General features: G+C 39.3%; 1 protein-coding gene across 5 annotated transcripts in view; it reads right to left on the bottom strand.

Moving 5' to 3' along the window:
• The window catches only part of TTC28 (tetratricopeptide repeat domain 28), a 689,946-nt gene that overhangs the window by 473,914 nt on the left and 196,794 nt on the right, over positions 1-19,238 (bottom strand). The window lies entirely within an intron of this gene.

Genomic DNA, 19,238 nt, shown 5'->3' on the forward strand with positions numbered 1-19,238 from the left:
ATTTGAGAATAACCCCTGGGCTTACTGCTTAGATAATTCCCCACTTTCAGAGATGCCTATAAGACAGAAGTCATTGCCAATAATTAAACACAGAACATAAACTGAAAAAGAACAAGGGTAAACATTAGTAAGTTTCAAAAAATACAATGACTTTGTGGATGTTACAGAACATAAATAAAAGGCTATACTTCGGTATAGAAAATACCAAGTCTAGACTCTTGGTTGCAACTTATAATAATCCAAATTTATCAGGATTCTGATTAGCAAAATGCAGAAAGTCTGCATGTGACAGTCACTGTGGAGCTTGACAAAGCTATAGAATGAAATTAAGTGAACAGATGGGAAAAGGAAATTTGGAAGAAAGGCAAGCTTTTCTGGCTGATGGGGTAAAATGAATGGATTCAAATGCTGAGATAGTACTTGGATTAATTTCTTGGTACTGTTATCCTCCTTCATTCCCCTAGGAAGAAAGATCATGTCACTCAACAGTGATACTTCTAGCCAATTACAGGGTGGTTTTGCGCTGCAGTGCTTCCACGGCACTCCCAAGCTGGAAGGATTTCAGCTATAATGTAGGATCCACAACAAGGACAGTAAGGAAGCAGAGGCAAAATGAGCTCTGTCACACAGGCAGGCAGTCCCCTGGGAGGGAAGAGCCAAGAATTAGCATCTCTGAACCTGACAAGTGAATGTCACAGGCACACAGCCTCACTATGCATCAGCAATCTCTGTCCCTCCTATTACAACAGGTTTTAGGAACTATTGCTAAGTGTATTCTACATCAATCAAGTGTTTTCCTTCCCTCATATGAATCAAACAGTATTGCAGATATTTTAATCTATTAATTGCCTGTTCCCATTCTTCCATCTTACTCAAATGGCAGAGCTACTAATTGGTAGGCTTACAAACAATAACCCACATACAGCAGGCACATAAAACAAACTGAGCACAGTCACTCATTCATCAAGCATTTAAAAAAATATTGAAGTAAAACTCACATAACTCAAAATTAACCATTTTAACAAGAACAATTCAGTGTAGATAGCACGTTAGTAACATTGGGCAGCCACCACCTCTATCTAGTTAGAAAACACTTCCATCTTTCCAAAGTGAAATCCCAGACCTAGAAAACAGTTTCTCCCCATCCTCCCCTCAGCTGCTGGAAAACACCAATCCATACTCTGTGCCTGTGAATTGGCCTATTCTGGACATTTCATATAAATGAATTCATATGTGATGTTTGTGTCTGGTTTCTACTTACTATATTATTTTTGAGGTATGTCCTTTCTCTAGCATATATCAGAACTTCATTCTTTTTTCTTAAAGATTTATTTTATTTATTTGAAAGGCGCAGTTATAGGGATGGGGAAAGAATTGAGGGGGAAGAGAGAGAGAGAGATCTTCCATGTGCTGGTTTAGTCTCCCAAAGGATACAATGACAGGGGCTGGGCCAAGCCAAAGCCAAGAGCCAGAAATTCCATCCTGGACTCCCACATTGGTGAGAAGGACCCAAACACTTGGCCATCTCCCACTATTTTCCCAGATGCACTGGCAGGGAACTGGATCAGAAGCACAGCATCAGGATTTGAACCATACCCCAGATGAAATGCCAGCATCACAGGCAGTGGCTTAGCCCACTGCGACATAACGCCAGCCTCTAGAACTTCATTCTTTTTATGACTAAATATTTTTTCACTGTTGGTATATTCCACAATTTGTTTACCCATTTATCCATTGACAGAGAATGGGTTGTTAATACCTATTAACTATTGTGAATACTACTGTTATGAACATGTGTATGTATATACATTTATGTGTGAGCACCTGTTTTCAGTTCTTCTGGGTATATATCTAGGAATAAAACTGTGGAGTCATAGAATAACTCTAAGATTAACTTTCTGAGGAAGTTTTTCCAGAGTCAAACAAACATTTCTTATCACATACAAGATAGTCCTGACTTCATAAAGCTTATATTTTAGTGACAAAAAATAATTAAGTAAACCATTCATTATATGTTTAAATATTTGTGCAAGTAAATGTCATGTCAGATGACAGTAAGCATTGTGAAAACATTAAGCAGAGTAGGGTACAGAGAGTGAGGGGAGAGTACTGTTTTCTATAGGGTAGTCAAGAAAAGTCTCTCTGATTCATGAACAGTAGGAAATGAATTGTTAAACACTTCTATACTTCTCAATAGTCAGTGAAACTTTCTTAATGAAACAGTATTTCTTATACGACATTTTTCCAAAGCATTTTCATCTTTTTGGTTTGAATAATGTTTCCATCGAGACTTCTTTTTAATGAATGTTAATTCACTCAGGTAACTTTATATAAAGATCCTTGCTATTTATTTTCTACAACATAAAATAAAACTCGTCTGATAAATTTCGTTGATCACCAGTATGCCCTGCAGCAGTAAACCTACACTTCTAATATGATTACAGTGAGAGGTAATCATCAAATAAAATGTCACAAAATGTTAGGACAAGACTCTATAATCTCAAACCATCTGTCTCCCAAAAGAAATTAACTAGTAAATCATAAATAGTTCAGATAAAGTATTAAACCCTGGGGCCAGCGCTGTGGCCTTCAGGCCTTGGCCTGAAGCATCGGCATCCCATATTGGCACCGGTTCAAGTCCTGGCCGCTCTACTTCCAATCCAGCTCTCTGCTATGGCCTGGGAAAGCAGTAGAAGACGCCCTAGTTCCTTGGGCCCCTGCACCCACCTGGGAGACCCGGAAGAAGCTCCTGGCTCCTGGCTTCAGATTGGCGCAGCTCCAGCAGTTGCGGCCATCTGGGGAGTGAGCCAGCGGATGGAAGACCTCTCTCTCTGTCTCTACCTCTCTTGTAACTCTGTCTTTCAAATAACTAAAATAAATCTTTTTTTAAAAAAAGTATTAAACTCTAATGTGGGCTGAGAGAATAGCTCACTTTTAAACTGTTAAAAAGTTGGAGGTTTATATCCCAAACCAGGGATCCCTATCTAAACTGAGCATAATATATACTGAAGGACAGTAGTACACAGATACAAACAGAAGCTCAGAACAGAATAGCATAAAGCTGGGGCCAGCACTGTGACTTAGCAGGTAAAACCACTGCCTGCAGCACCAGCAACCCACATGGGTGCTGCCCCAGCTGCTCAACTTCTGATCCAGCTCCCAGAAGATGGCCTAAGTACTTGGGTCCCTGAATCCACATAGGAGACCCAGATGAAACTCCTGGCTTCTGACTCCTGGCCCAGCTCTGGCCGTTGCAGCCATTTGGAGAATGAACCACTAGTGGAAGATGTTTCTCATTCTCTCTCTTACCTCTGCCCTCCTCTCTCTGTAACTCTGTCCTTCAAATAAATAAATAAATCTTTCTTAAAAAAATTCATAAAGCTATCTTTTGAGTGCCTGGTATCTGAGCGGTACACTTAGGCAAAACATATATAATATATAAAGTACATATGTAATACATATAGAAAATACATATATAAAGTACACATGTATTTATGTAATATATGTATATTTACATGTATATATGTAAATATATGTCATTGAGTGAGCATTCCCACACCAAGAAACCAAGACTTAAAGACATAAAGTAAATGTTAGAGAACACACAAGTGTGGGTATACATAGTAAAATGGGATTCTAACCCAGATAGGACTGACTCAAAGTCCAGTATTCCAGTGAATGACTTTACTAGCACAACAAGAGATATCATTCTTAAACTCCTATTATTTTATTTACATAAATAAATCTAGGATGTAAAAAAGTCCCAATGAAATAAATTTTATTAAGTTTCTTCAACTCAAAGATGCCACTTATTTCATCCATCTATCTAAACCCCAAGCTACCATCACCGACTATGTAATTCACTTTTTTTCCCACAGACAATGTATCTTTTAGTACAAAATTCTCCATTGTAGAGTACACTAGATCTTAACATATTCTCCACCTATGCTCCCTTCCCACATGATTTCATTTGGCCCTGTAGTATACATGCTTATGACTTCCAAATTATGTCTCAGCCTTAACCTCTCTACTGAAGTAGACTCCTATAGTCAACTGGTCTAAAACATTTCCACATTTCAGAAAGTCTCAACCTTAACAGGACAAGATGTAACTTTCAATTTTCCTTGCCGTATCTGTTTCTCTTCTAGTCTTCCTATTCAGCACCCCTATCCAACTGACCACTCAAGGCTAAGACTATGGATTCATGCTTGATTCTTCCCTTTCCCTCCTCCCAAGTCCATCCTGACCCCTGATCCAATCAGCTCTAAAACTAAGTATATATCTGTCTTGGTCTCCTCTTCTGTGCTTCATCCCTAGTTGAAGTTATCACAATTACTCAAACTATCATAGTAAGACTCCTAACTGATCTTGCTTCTAACCCCCTACTATCCTATCCACATAGCAGCCACAGTGATTACTTTATTTCAATTTTTAAAAAGTTTATTTATTTAAGAGGCAGAAATAGAGAGAAGGAGAGGGAGAAGGAGAGGCATCTCTCACTTGCTGGTTCATTCACAAAAGGCTACAAGGACGGCCGGTGCCGCAGCTCACTAGGCTAATCCTCCGCCTTGCGGCGCCGGCACACCAGGTTCTAGTCCTGGTCGGGGCGCCGGATTCTGTCCCGGTTGCCCCTCTTCCAGGCCAGCTCTCTGCTGTGGCCAGGGAAGGCAGTGGAGGATAGCCCAGGTGCTTGGGCCCTGCACCCCATGGGAGACCAGGAGAAGCACCTGGCTCCTGGCTTCGGATCAGCGCAGTGCGCCGGCCACAGCGCACCGGCAGCAGCGGCCATCGGAGGGTGAACCAACGGCAAAGGAAGACCTTTCTCTCTGTCTCTCTCTCTCTCTGTCTACTCTGCCTGTCAAAAACTTTAAAAAAAAAAAAAAAAAAAAAAAGGCTACAAGGACTGGGCAGGGTCAGGGCCAAAGCCAGGAACTGGAAATTCAATCCAGGTCTCCTTCAGTGGGTGGCAGGAACTCAATTACTTGAGCCATCACTGTTATCTCTTAGGGTCTCCATTAACAGGAAGTTGAAGATAAAAATGGAGCTGGGTATTAAAATCAGATACTGTAATATGGGACACAAGCATCTTAACCATTAAGCCAAACATCTGCCCTTGATTTTTAATTTTTAATATGTAGAACTCTTCTGATTCCTCCCTGGAAGCCTCAAGAGTACACAAACTTAAAAATGTCCACTAAACCCATGCCCTAAGACTATCCCTATAACTATTTTGTTTTCTTGTTCCCCAGGTGGTCTATCAACAATCTCCTTTGCAGATACTAAACTCAAAATACAACAGGGCCAGCAAAGAAAATCCTCAATAACCCTAAACCCAAGAGAAACTCGAATGAAGAAATTAATTCAATGAAAGTATAAAGCAGGAGGAATAACAAGCAAAATGTGAAAAGAATGGCCAACCAATCTCAGAACTACTCTCTGAAGTCTCAAAACACTCCGGGTTGTCTCCAGGACCCTCAAACATGATTTACGTGTCAGATCTGTCTCCTCAGCTTGACGCTAAGTATACAGAACAGCACAGCATCTGTAAATCTCCCTAATAAAAATATCTGTAAACTGCTCCCCTTAGAATGGCCCTCAAAGTCCAGTGTAGTTTTACTATCATGTCAGTTTTCTGCTGTGATATGATGACAGGGTTATTTTCACTTTAAAGGTTACCATCCCTTCAACTGCCAGATATCAGCTATCATAGGGGCAACTAACAGAATATTATTTTTAAAATGAGTCAACATTTTTACATGTTGTGAGTGAATGAAATTACCCTGATAACTCTAAAACCCAATCTGGTAAGAAAATTAGAAGAGATTATAAAATTTTAGAAAGAATTAAATCCTGCCATTGTTAAATTGGTGATTCATACCATGATATAATTAAGCCATTTCATTTTTAGTGACTTGGAAGTCAGTGTTCTATATGTGTTACAAAATAATCTGGAAACCAGAATAAGCTATAACAGTGATCTTATATTACCCTTAATTTTAATATAAATATACAAACAGCCATCTTGATACAAGGTATTTGCTTAGTTCTTAAATAACTTCACTCTTAACCTTTCTTTCCCATACCGTTTCACATTCAGCTGGCTTTAAATATATTCATGCCAATTCTCTATGTTCTTTCCAGCATGATTAAAAAAATTTTATACAACGTTGGAATGGGATATGATTGATAACATTCTTATTCTTCTCAAACTGATTCCTTGCTGGGTCTGTGGGGTGGAAAAAAATATTCAAAGTGATTTAAAAGCTAGATTTTCTGAAATCCCTCTTTCTCAGATGAATATCAAAGGAGAAAGAAAACGAGCACATAGTCATTCTACCTTTAAAATGAGAAGGCCACACTGTGAAAATAGAGAAAAATATATTCAAAGAGACTGAGTAACAAACTGCTCAAGTCATTTCCTGGAAGGAAATTGCATTTCTGGTTGTAACTATCAAAATTATAGAAAAAACAACCCCTGGCTCTTCAAAGTATGGCTCCAAAATCACAGGTATGATTATTTTTAAATGTAAAGGTATTAAGACCAAAATTATGGTGTTGACAAATTTAAGTACTGACTGTTGTGCTGGAAGACAACGGTGGTAAGATATACACAATACTAACCCATCTTGCCAAAAAGAAGACAAAGAGCAATAAAGACAGTAAAATAAAATTGATTAAATCACTTTGAAAGAGGCATTGGTGCCTATGAAATTCCTTCCTATGGAATTTCCTACCTATGGGATTTTATGCAAATATCTTTTCTTGTCTAAGATGTACTGAAGTCGCAAACACATTCACATTGAAGAAAATTGCTTTTACTTATCAGGTTGAAAGGAACAAGGAAGGCTTGAAAAACAGATATTTGCAGGAAGAAAAGTAAAGCAAGAAAGTGAAGGTATAATAAAAAGACTATAATCAGAGATATGGGAAGAAGACAAACTGCATTAATTAATTTTCTTTAAGAAACGAGACTAGCTGCACACTGAGATGAATTGTCTCATTTGCCAAGTGTCCCAAGTGGCAAAGTCAAACAAATAACTCTGTAATTCTTCATTAGTATTTCATCAAGTTTAACCATTTGCAGACTGCCAAAAACGTGAGGAAGAGAGTCTGCAAATATTAGAATTATAACTGATCAACCTGTATGTATATTTTCTAATATACTTCTTTGCTGAAATAACAATGTGACAAATGAAAATCATCTAAATATAGAGAAAAAACCAAATAAGATAAACAGCAGGCAGGGCCTACTGCTTATGGGAAGCCATGTTGTACCATGGACAAGACAAAGGTCTTTCAAATTACTCAGAACTGGGTTTAAGTTCTGACTCTTTCACTTACTAGATAAATGACTTTGCCCCATTTACTCAATCTCTTGCTCCAAAAATTTCACATATGTAAAAAATGAAGGATATACTAGTCTTGCAGGATTATGAAATTAAAGATCACATTAAACATCATACATGCAAAGTACTTGATTCTTTCCTCAATAAATATTAATTTCTCTAATAATTAAACTACACAAATCAGGAAAATATTTATGTAAATGTAGAGATTTACTGACCAATTAAGCCATATGACTCTCACTCAACATTTATCTGAGAAACAGAATAGTAACACTTAGGGAAAGATTTTTGGGGCCGATACTGTGGCGCAGCAGCTTAAAGCCCCGAACTGAAGGGCTAGCATCCCATATGGACGCTGGTTCGAGAACCTGCTGCTTCTCTTCCCATCCAGCTCTCTGCTATGGCCTGGGAAAGCAGTAGAAGATGGCCCAAGTCCTTGGGCCCTTATACCTGTGTGGGAGACCCGGGAGACCTGGCTCCTGGCTTCAGATTGGCCCAGCTCCAGCCGTTGAGCCATCTGGGGCGTGAACCAGTGGATAGAAGACCTCTCTCTCTCTCTGCTTCTCCTTCTCTCTCTGTGCAACTCTGACTTTCAAATAAATAAATAAATCTTTAAAAAAAAAAAGATTTTTTGTGAACTTTACTTTCTTTTTGATATAAGCTTTGTTCTCTTGGCCCTACTAAAAGATACTTTCTGAAAACCAAAGCCTAGCTGCTAGAGCTTTTGAGACTTTTTTCAAAAATGAGATTAGCTTTATCATTTTCATAATTATAAAATTAATAAATTATCTATACTTTTAAAATTAGATATTATAAAAATATCATAAAGAATAATTTTTAAAATTGCTTGACATCTTAACACCCAGAGACAATAGTTGGTTAAGACTGTGATATAAATAAATCCATATATAAGAACATATACCATCCTAGACTTCCTTTTCTGTACAAGTATATGTATGATTTTAATGTAAACTAAAGGTCAATGCCCACTGAATAAGTTTTGTGTACATTTTATTAACCACACAAAATCATAAGAAAAGCACATTCTTGAATAAAATGAATAGCAGGCTAGTCCTAACAGAACCTCTATATCCCACAACCAGCAGCTGGTTTCCGTTCCTGGCATTGGCTCCTGACTCCAGCTTCCTGTTCATGTGGATCCTGGAAGGCACCCGTGATGGCCCAAGTGAGTGAGTTCCTGCCACTTATGTAGTAAAGACCTGGATTCAGTTCCTATTCCAAGCTTCAGCCCTGGCCCAGCCTGGACTTTGCAGGTATTTGGGGAGTGAACAAGCAAATGGAAGATCTCTCTCTCTCTCTCTCCCAAATTTCAGATTAAAAATAATAATAAATTTTAAAAATGAACTGAGAATAGGCATGGAGAAACTAAACTTGGATGAACTGAGTGAGAAGCAACCTTCCCACCCTACTCAATTAAGTCAAGACATTCACATGGTGCTAAAGTGGTCAGATCTATAGAGCTCATGGGGGGCCGGTGCCGTGGCGCAGTGGGTTAATGCCCTGGCCTGCAGCACCAGCATCCCATACAGGCGCTGGTTTCAAGACCTGGCTGTTCCACTTCCGATCCGGCTCTCTGCTGTGGCCTGGGAGAGCAGTAGAGGATGACTCATGTCCTTGGGACCCTGCACCCACGTGGGAGACCTGGAGGAAGCTCCTGCCTCCTGGCTTCGGATCGGCGCAGCTCCAGCAGTTGTGGCCAACTGCGGAGTGAACCATCGGATGGAGGACCTCTCTCTGCCTCTCCTCTCTGTGTAACTCTGACTTTCAAATAAATAAGTAAAAAAAAAAAAACTCATGGCTTCTGAAAAAAAAAATCGATGTATATCCTTCTTGAAATAAAAACATCCCCAATTTAGGCTATTAGCACTCTCACAATAAATTCAATTTAATAACGAATGTACTCAGGACTTTAAAAGAATAAATCACTAAATCAAGCACTGAAACAAGCCAAAAGCAGCAAGAAACAACAAAGAAAAAAAAAAAAAAACCTCTAACAGGTTTTAATTCCCAGTGTATATCGCTTTTCCCAAAACAAAGCTATATTTTCCCTCAACAATAAAAATTCTTCCTTTTTCACAAAATATGAATCTAAAAGCTTAAAATATGAACAGTCTGAACACAAACTCCCCTGTCAGGGTGCCTGAGTCCAGCCTGCACTCCCTATTCCAGCTTCCTACTAACGTGTTCCTTGGGAGGTGGTAGGTAAAGGCTAAAGAAGTTAGGTCCCTGACCCCCATCGGGGAGACCTAGTTTGAGCTCCCAGCTCTTGGCTTTGGCTCAGCCCAGGTCTAGCTGTTGTGGGCATTTGGGAATTTAACTAGGGGGAGATCCTTCTCCTTCTCGCCCTCCCTCTCCATCTCCCTGCCCTTCTTTCTCTGTCTTGCAAATAAATAAAATAAAACAAATAATGGAAAACTACATAATTGAACCATGAAAAGCATTTACAAAGTCATAATAAATAAATATTGATGTAACTTCAGTGGTTCTCAAACCTGACATCATAACAAAAGCAAATAGAAAAAAAAATTCTGAAGTCTAATATCCAGGCAAACATTTGGCCTAGTAGCTAAAAAGGTATGTTAAGACACTTGTATTCCATATCAGACTGCCTGGGTTCCAGTCCTAGCTTAGGTGCCCAACACAGCTTTTTGCCCAATCAGACTCTGGGAGGCGGCCAGAGATGGCTCAAGTGGTTGGCTCTCTGCCCTCCACACAGAAGACAAGGAGTCAGTTCCCAGCTCCCAGCTTCGGCCCTGCCCTGGCTGTTGTGGGCATGTGCGGAGTGGAAGGTAGATGGAAGAGATCTGTCTCTGTCTCTGCCCCCATGCCTTTCAAAGTAAAAAATTAAAATTTTCTAAGACATCCATGGAAAATGAAATTAAATGATAAGCTTATCTGGTGGAAAATTTTTAAGATCAAGGTATACAAGGGGTCTTCAAAACGCTCATGGATAATGTACATTATAAAAAAATTGAATAGATTCAAAAAACATTTATAGCAAAATAAACTACTTTTAATTTCACTTATCCAGGAACCTTTCAAAATATTCTTGTAGATAGAGAACAGAGGGGCATCACAAGGAAGAGCACGTATGTTGATCTTTTCCTTCTAGCATGTATCTGATAAAATCATAGGGTGAGTTTTGTGGCACAGTGTTATGGCCCACATCCCCTATCAGAGTGCTTAGTTAAAATGTTGCTACTCTGCACTCCTGATCCAGCTTCCTACTAATGCCTCTGGGAGGCAGTGGATGATGGCCCCAAGTATTTAGGTTTCTGCCACTCACATAGGAGACCTGGATGGAGTTCCTGGTTTCTAGCTTTGATCTGGCCCAGCCCTGACTATTGAGGGAACTTGGGGAGTGAACCAGCAGATGAAAGATCTGTCTCTTTCTTTCTCTTCCTCCTTCTCCCTCTGTTTTACTGCCTTTCATATAAATAAATAAGTCTTTTTTTAAACTTTTATTTAATGAATATAAATTTCCAAAGTACAGCTTATGGATTACAATGGCTTCCCCCCCATAACTTCCCTCCCACCCGCAACCCTCCCCTTTCCCTCTCCCTCTCCCCTTCCATTCACATCAAGATTCATTTTCAATTCTCTTTATATACAGAAGATCAGTTTAGTATATATTAAGTAAAGATTTCAACAGTTTGCACCCACACAGAAACACAAAGTGTAAAATACTGTTTCAGTACTAGTTATAGCATTAATTCACAATGTACAACACATCAAGGACAGAGATCCTACATGGGGAGTAAGTGCACAGTGACTCCTGTTGCTGACTTAACAAATTGACACTCTTGTTTATGGCATCAGTAATCACCCTAGGCTCTTGTCATGAGTTGCCAAGGCTATGGAAGCCTTTTGAGTTCACCGACTCTGATCATATTTAGACAAGGTCGTAGTCAAAGTGGAAGTTCTCTCCTCCCTTCAGAGAAAGGTACCTCCTTCTTTGATGACCTGTTCTTTCCACTGGGGTCTCACTCACGGAGATCTTTCATTTAGTTTTTTTTTTTTTTTTTTTTTTTTTTTTTGCCAGAGTGTCTTGGCTTTCCATGCCTGAAATACTCTGATGGGCTTTTCAGCCAGATCCGCGTGCCTTAAGGGCTGATCCTGAGGCCAGAGTGCTGTTTAGGACATCTGCCATTCTATGGGTCTGCTGTGTATCTCGCTTCCCATGTTGGATCGTTCTCTCCCTTTTTTATTCTATCAGCTAGTATTTACAGACACTAGTCTTGTTTATGTGCTCCCTTTGGCTCTTAGTCCTATCATTATGATCAATTGTGAACAGAAATTGATCACTGGGACTAGTGAGATTGCATTGGTACATGCCACCTTGATGGGATTGAATTGGAATCCCCTGATATGTTTCTAACTCTACCATTTGGGGTAAGTCAGCTTGAATATGTCCCGAATTGCACATCTCTTCCCTCTCTTATTCCCACTCTTATATTTAACAGTGATCACTTTTCAGTTAAGTTTCAACAGTTAAGAATAACTGTGTGTTGATTATAGTATTCAACCAAAAGTATTAAGTAGAACAAAAAAATTACTAACAGTTTTTTTTTTTTAAATTTTAAATAGGGTAATGTTTTCAGTGTTCACCACATGATATCATATGTTGATATTTCATTCCTGGTATGGCTGAATAATATTTCATTGTATAGATATATCACATTTTTTACCTATCCACTCATCAGTCGATAGATTTTGTGTTGTTTCTAATTTTGGCCCATTAGTAATAATGCTGATGTGAACATTCTTATAGAAGCTATTGTGTGGACATATGTTTTCAATCCCTTCAGGTATATCTCTAGGTTTGGAATTGCTGAGTAACTCTCTGTATAACATTTTATAGAACTGCCAGACTGTTTTCTATTTGGCTATTCCATTTTAATATCCCATCGGCAATGTCTCAAGGTCCTGATTTTTTCCAGATTCTTGCCAAAACTTGTTACTTTCTGTCCTTTTTTCAGCTTAGCCATCCCAGTGAGTCCAATACTCTAATTTTTGGGGAAAAATGCCCTAATTCTAATTTCCTTTCAAATAACACAAATATGAAGTATTAAATAAATATTTGTCCAATTGATAAGCTAGCGTTAAACTCTGAATAAAGCCTGAAAAAGAGGAAAAAGTCCCCAGAAAGGAACCATTATGAGTTTAACCTAAAAGTCTTCCCTGAGAGTTGTAGAATGTGTCTGATAGTATCAGTCCTAACATTCTGCTGTTAGAATTCCACCTCAGAACAGTGTGTTTAACGTCATTTGCTTTCACTTCTATTTTCACATGACTTTATCCAGTTTGCTTTTAGAACTGAAAGTTAAGAGCTTCCATTGACTCCTATAGTCATGGTTTCTGCCACCAGTGTCCTGTTGTGGGGTGGAAACTGATGCTAGTGGGAGGAAAGGATCCCTGACCATTAACAACTGTTTTTTCTCTTTTTTTTAAGAATAGAAATGTCAAGGAGGGACATGAATACAACATGAAACTGACAAAATGCACTACAACTGCAGTGTAAAATGGTCAGTGTGAATCCCCATGTATGTGGGAAAAGAGGGCTGCAGTTTCAGCTACAAGATGGAGACAATGAGGATCATGGAGGATAAGGTAGGAGTTTACTTCCTCCAAATATTTTGGATATTAAAATGGTAGACATTTTTTAAAGTTAGTATTTACTTTTTGCATTTCAATATCAAAGATGATTTCAACTGAAAAAAACCTGGATGTTAAGAATTCAGAGGTGACATCGGGTGCATGTAATAATCACTCAAAAATAATTCTTTTTATGTAAGGATTCATCATTACAAAGAGAAAATGATTACAAAATGGTGACAGTAGAAGTCTAATATAGATCCAATTTATCCTTAATATTCAGACTAGTTTTATCTTTTGAATAATATGTAATCTTGCTAGGACATAGCTAATTACATTAAAGTCTACAATATGCAGAAACCTCAAAATTTACAATAGACAATTCCTTATCACCGTAATCCCATAATTTTCATTAGCAGTAACAATTTCTATTTGTTAGCATTAATAGTCTTCTTCACGATTCCAGATAACTTTAGTTCCATAAGGATGTACAAAGAATAAAATATTCAGTTAACAATTTCATAAAATGAGAAACGTGCAAAAGAAACAACACAAATCAATCACTGGAGACACTTCGGTTAAAATAGAAAACATGCCAACTATTTTATTTGCTTTTAATATATGCTTGTAAACTTGCAAAACAGGAGGTTTTATTTGATAAAATTTCAGTATCTAGAGGGATATTTCTTAATGGTGTGAAATTTAAACATTCTGAAAAATATTCCTCACTCTCTACTGCAAAAATATTTCCAAAACTCATAAAATAAGCATCTGTAGAGCACCTACCACATACCAAGTATTATAGTAGACATAAGATACAGAAGAGAGGGGGCCAGCACTGTGAGTAGCGGGCTAATCCTCCACCTGCAGCGCCGGCATCCCATAGAGGTGACAGTTCATCTCCAAGCTACTCCTCTTCCAATCCAGCTCTCTGCTATGGCCTGGGAAAGCAGTAGAAGATGGTCCAAGTGCTTGGGTCCCTGTATCTGCATGGGAGACCCAGAGGAAGCTCCTGGCTCATGGCTTTGGATCAGCCCAGCTCTGGCCATTGCGGCTATTTGAAGAGTGAACCAATGGATAGAAGACCTTTCTCTCCGTCTCTTCCTCTGTCTATAACTCTACCTTCTCAAATAAATAAATAAAATATTTTTAAAAAAAGATACACAGAAGAGAATGAAATGGTCACTGTTCCCCAGGAATTCACAATCTAATAGATGCAGTAAATAGAAACACCATAAAAATAAACATTTATTGAGCATCTACCATGAGATAAGCACCATATTGAAAGCTTTAGATGGATTCAAACCCAAGCTGTTTGATTCTGGGACCTGTTATTAATTATATGAAGACATAATATGTAAGGAGTTCTAGGAAAGGAAATTCCATGATACAGTTCATGGAGGAAACTGTGACTAGTTCAAAGTATTTGTAAAAGGAATATAAAGGTAAGTAGTAGCAATAATTTATCCTAAAATTTTTATCAGAGGTTAGCTTATGGAGGATCTGCAGTGTCATACTGTATCTGCAGGAAAGATTTCAAAAGACCTCAGTAAGTGACATATATACCATGTTCATGGACTGAAAACTCAATACTGTTAATATATGAATCCTTCCCAAATGTAACTATAAATCCAACATAATTCCAATTAAACTCCCTGCTAACTTTCTGTAGAAATGATAAACTAACCCTAAAAGCTACATGGAAATGCAAAGGACTGAGAATAATCAAATAGTTTTTAAAAAGAAGAACAAAATTGGAAAAGTCACAGTAACTGACTTTTAAAACCTCCCATAAAGGGATAATAATCAAAACAGTGTGATGTTCCAATATACATGTATAAATCAATGTAACAGAATAAGGAATACATGAATAGACTCAGGTATACACAGTCAATTAATTTTCTTTTTTTTTATTTGACAGATAGTTAGTGAGAGAGACAGAGAGAAAGGTCTTCCTTCCATTGGTTCACCCCCAAAATGGCCACCACAGACAGACCTACACCGATCTGAAGCCAGGAGCCAGGTGCTTCCTCCTGGTCTCCCATGCGGGTGCAGGCACCGAAGCACTTGGGCCATCCTCCACTGCCTTCCCGGGCCACAGCAGAGAGCTGGACTGCAAGAGGAGCAACCGGGGCTAGAACCCGGCACCCATATGGGATGCCAGCACCATAGGCAGAGGATTAACCAAGTGAGTCACGGTGCTGGCACCCACAGTCAATTAACTTTCAATAAAATTATCAAATTAATCCAATGGTTGAAAAGATAGTTTTTTTTTTCAACTAGTGATACGTTCACAATGGGATATCTGCCTGGAAAGAAAAAAGAACAGCCTCAATCCTGGGAGAAAAAAGTGATCAATCCTTAACTTATACCATACTTAATAATTAACTCAAATGTGATCACAAACCAGTTGAAAGCTAAAAGTAAAAAATGTATCCAGAACAAAATATTCACAGTTTTTGAATAGGCAAAGATTTCCTAACACATAAATATAAAAACATGAATAAATAATGAAAAGTGATAAACTTACTTTGTCAAACCAGAAATTTTATTCTTAGCTAGATGACATTAAGAAAATCAAAATGCAAATTACAGGGTACAAGAAATCATTCTTTTTTTTTTTTTTTTTTTACAGGCAGAGTGGACAGTGAGAGAGAGAGACAGAGAGAAAGGTCTTCCTTTGCCGTTGGTTCACCCTCCAATGGCCGCCGCGGCCGGCACGCTGTGGCCGGCGCACCGCGCTGATCCGATGGCAGGAGCCAGGTACTTATCCTGGTCTCCCATGGGGTGCAGGGCCCAAGTACTCGGGCCATCCTCCACTGCACTCCCTGGCCACAGCAGAGAGCTGGCCTGGAAGAGGGGCAACCGGGACAGAATCCGGCGCCCTGACTGGGACTAGAACCTGGTGTGCCAGTGCCGCTAGGCGGAGGATTAGCCTATTGAGCCACGGCGCCGACCAAGAAATCATTCTAAATATATATTTCTGATAATGGACTTGAATCCAAATAATTTTTAATATTTATTTATTTATTTATCTATTTATTTGAAAGTCAGAGTTACACACAGAGAGAAGAGGCAGAGAGAGAGAGAGAGAGAGAGAGAGCGAGAGAGGTCTTCCATCCACTGGTTCACTCCTTGGATGGCCACAACGGCCGGAGCTGCACTGATCCGAAGCCAGGAGCCAGGAGCCTCTTCTGGGTCTCCCACATGGGTGCAGGGGCCCAAGCACTTGGGCCATCTTCTACTGCTTTCCCAGACCACAGCAGAGAGCTGATGAGAAGTGGAGCAGCCGGGACTAGAACCAACACCCAAATGGGATACCAGCACTGTAGGTGGCAGCTTTACCCACTACACCACAGTGCTGGCCCCAGAACATATTTTTTTAACTCAATCCAATTAAAAGTTGGGGAAAATTGAAAAGAAATATTACAAAATCATATATACTAATTGTCAATAATCACAGAAAAAAATACGTGCATCATCATTACTCATCAGAGAAATGAAAGTTAAAAACCCTAATAAAATACCTACAGAGACCACAAAGAATGGTTTAAATAAAATAGAATGTTGGATAGGACTGAATATTTATGTGCAACCAAAGTTCATAAGTAGAAATCCTAGTCTCCAAGGTGATGGTATCAGGAGGTGGGGTCATGAGATAATGCGCTCATGATTAAGATCAGTGCCTTTATGAAAGATCCCTTGCTTCTCGTGCCCTGTGAGGACACAGTGAGAAGACAGCCATCTATGAACCAGGAAGGGGACCCCGACCAAATCTGCCACTCACCTTCATCTTGGACTTTCCCGTCTCAGCATTGTGAGAAATTGATTTGTGTTGTTTATAAACCACCCAGCTTATGGTATTTTGTTATAGCAGTCCAAATGGACTAAGACATGTGACAACAGGTCAAGGAAGACATCACAAAGGAAATTAGAAAATACTTGAGACAAATTAAAATGAAAACAAGGAAATAAAATGTATGGGATGTAACAAAAGCAGAATTAAGAAGAATGCTTATCATCATAAAGGATTACACTAAAAAAGAAGAAAGCTCTAAAATTATCAACCTAACTTTACACCCCAAGCAAATAGAAAAGCAAGAACTAAACCCAAAGTTAGCACAAACAAGGAAATAATATTGGAGCAAAAATAAACACAACAAGGGCCAGCATAGTGGCCCAGCATGTTAAGCCACCACTTGTGATGCCAGCATCCCAAATCTGAGTGTAGGTTTGGGTCCCAGCTGTTTTTGCTTGAAATCAACCTTCCTGCTAATGTGTCTAGGAAGGCAGAATATAGTGGCCTAAGTACCTGGGTCCCTGCCTCCCCAGTGGGAGACCAGGATGGAGTTACTAGCCCCTGGCTTTGGCCTACCCCAGATCTGGCTGTTGCAGCCATTTGGGGAGTAAGCCAGAAGTCAGCATTCTCACTTGCTATCTCTCTCTCTCTCTCTCTCTCTCTCTCTCTCTCTCTCTCTCTCCTGCTCTGCCTTTCAAATAAATATTTATTTTTCCCAATTATACATAGAAGAGAGAGTAGGAGAAAACAGAAAATGAAATTAGGGTGTTTTTTTATCAACAAAATTGACCAAATTTTAGATAGACTAACCAAAAAAAAAAAAAAAAACTCAAATCAAAAATAAAACAGGAAACTTAATGGTCAATGTCACAAAAAGAGAGAGGATAAGAGACTACTGTAAACAATTATACACCCAAAAGTTGGACAACCTGGAAGAAACAAATCCCAAGAAACATATTACCAAGATTGAAGCAACGAGAAATAAAAACCCAACAGACCTATAACTAGTAAGAAGACTGAATTCCTAATGTAAAACCTCCCCACAACAAAAGCACAGGGCCAGATGACTTCACTGGAACATTCTACCAAATATTTAAAGAATTAACACCAATTCTCACATTATTTCAAAATAATGAAGAGAAGGGAACACTTCCAAACTCATTTTACGATGCCATAATTACCCCAATACCAAAGCCAGACAGATTTTACAAGAAAAGAAAACTACAGACCAATGTGCTGGTGAGTCCTAATGAAAAATACACAACAAAATACTGGCAAACTGAATTCAACAGTACCTTAAGAGGAATATACACCATAACCAAGTAGGTTTATCCCTGGAATGCAAGGATGATTCAGCATACAAGAAAAAGTCAGTGTAATATTAGCAGAATGAAGGATAAAGAACACATGATCATCTCAATTCATATAGAAAAAGCATTTGACAAAATTCAAAACCCTTTCATGAAAAGAAAAAAAAATTCAACAAACTATGAAGAGAAGATAATCACTCAACATTATAAAAGCCATATGGCCGGCGCCACGGCTCAATAGGCTAATCCTCCACCTAGTGGTGCCGGCACACCAGGTTCTAGTCCCAGTCGGGGCACCAGATTCTGTCCCGGTTGCCCCTCTTCCAGGCCAGCTCTCTGCTGTGGCCAGGGAGTGCAGTGGAGGATGGCCCAAGTGCTTGGGCCCTGCACCCCATGGGAGACCAGGAGAAGCACCTGGCTCCTGCCATCGGATCAGCGCGTTGTGCCGGCCGCAGCACGCCAGGCGCGGCGGCCACTGGAGGGTGAACCAATGGCAAAAAGGAAGACCTTTCTCTCTCTCTCTCTCTCTCTCTCTCTCGCTCTCTCTCTCTCTCTCACTGTCCACTCTGCCTGTAAAAAAAAAAAATCCATATGAAAAGCCCAGAAATAATATAATATTCAATGACGAAAAACTCAAAGTTCCCTTTAAGATTACGAACAAGACAAGGTTGCCCACTATCACAGCCTCTATTCAACATAACACTGGAAGTCTTAGCTATAGCAATTAGGCAAGCAATAAATAAATAACACCCAAATTGGAAAGGAAGAAGTAAAATTTTTTGTTCTTTCTAAATATTTATTTATTTATTTGGAAGTCAGAGTTACAGAAAGAGAGAGAGAGAGAGACAGACATATTCCATCTGCTGGTTCACTCCCCAATTGGCTGCAACAGCTAGGGTTGGGCCAGCTGAAGCCAGGAGTCAGGATCTTCTTTGAGGTCTCCCACGTGGGTGCAGAGACCAAAATACTTGGGCCACCTTCTGCTGCTTTTCCCAACCCATTAGCAAGAAGCTGGATCAGAAGCAGAGCAGCCAAAACACGAAACAGCACCGAAACAGAATGCTGACATCATAGGTAATGGTTTTACCCACTACACCACAATGCCATCCCCAGCAGTAAAATTTTCTCTGTTCACAGATGACATAATTTTATCTGTAGAAAACTGTA

The sequence above is a fragment of the Oryctolagus cuniculus genome, chromosome 21 (assembly GCF_964237555.1).
Source record: "Oryctolagus cuniculus chromosome 21, mOryCun1.1, whole genome shotgun sequence".
Classification (NCBI taxonomy): Eukaryota; Metazoa; Chordata; class Mammalia; order Lagomorpha; family Leporidae; genus Oryctolagus; species Oryctolagus cuniculus.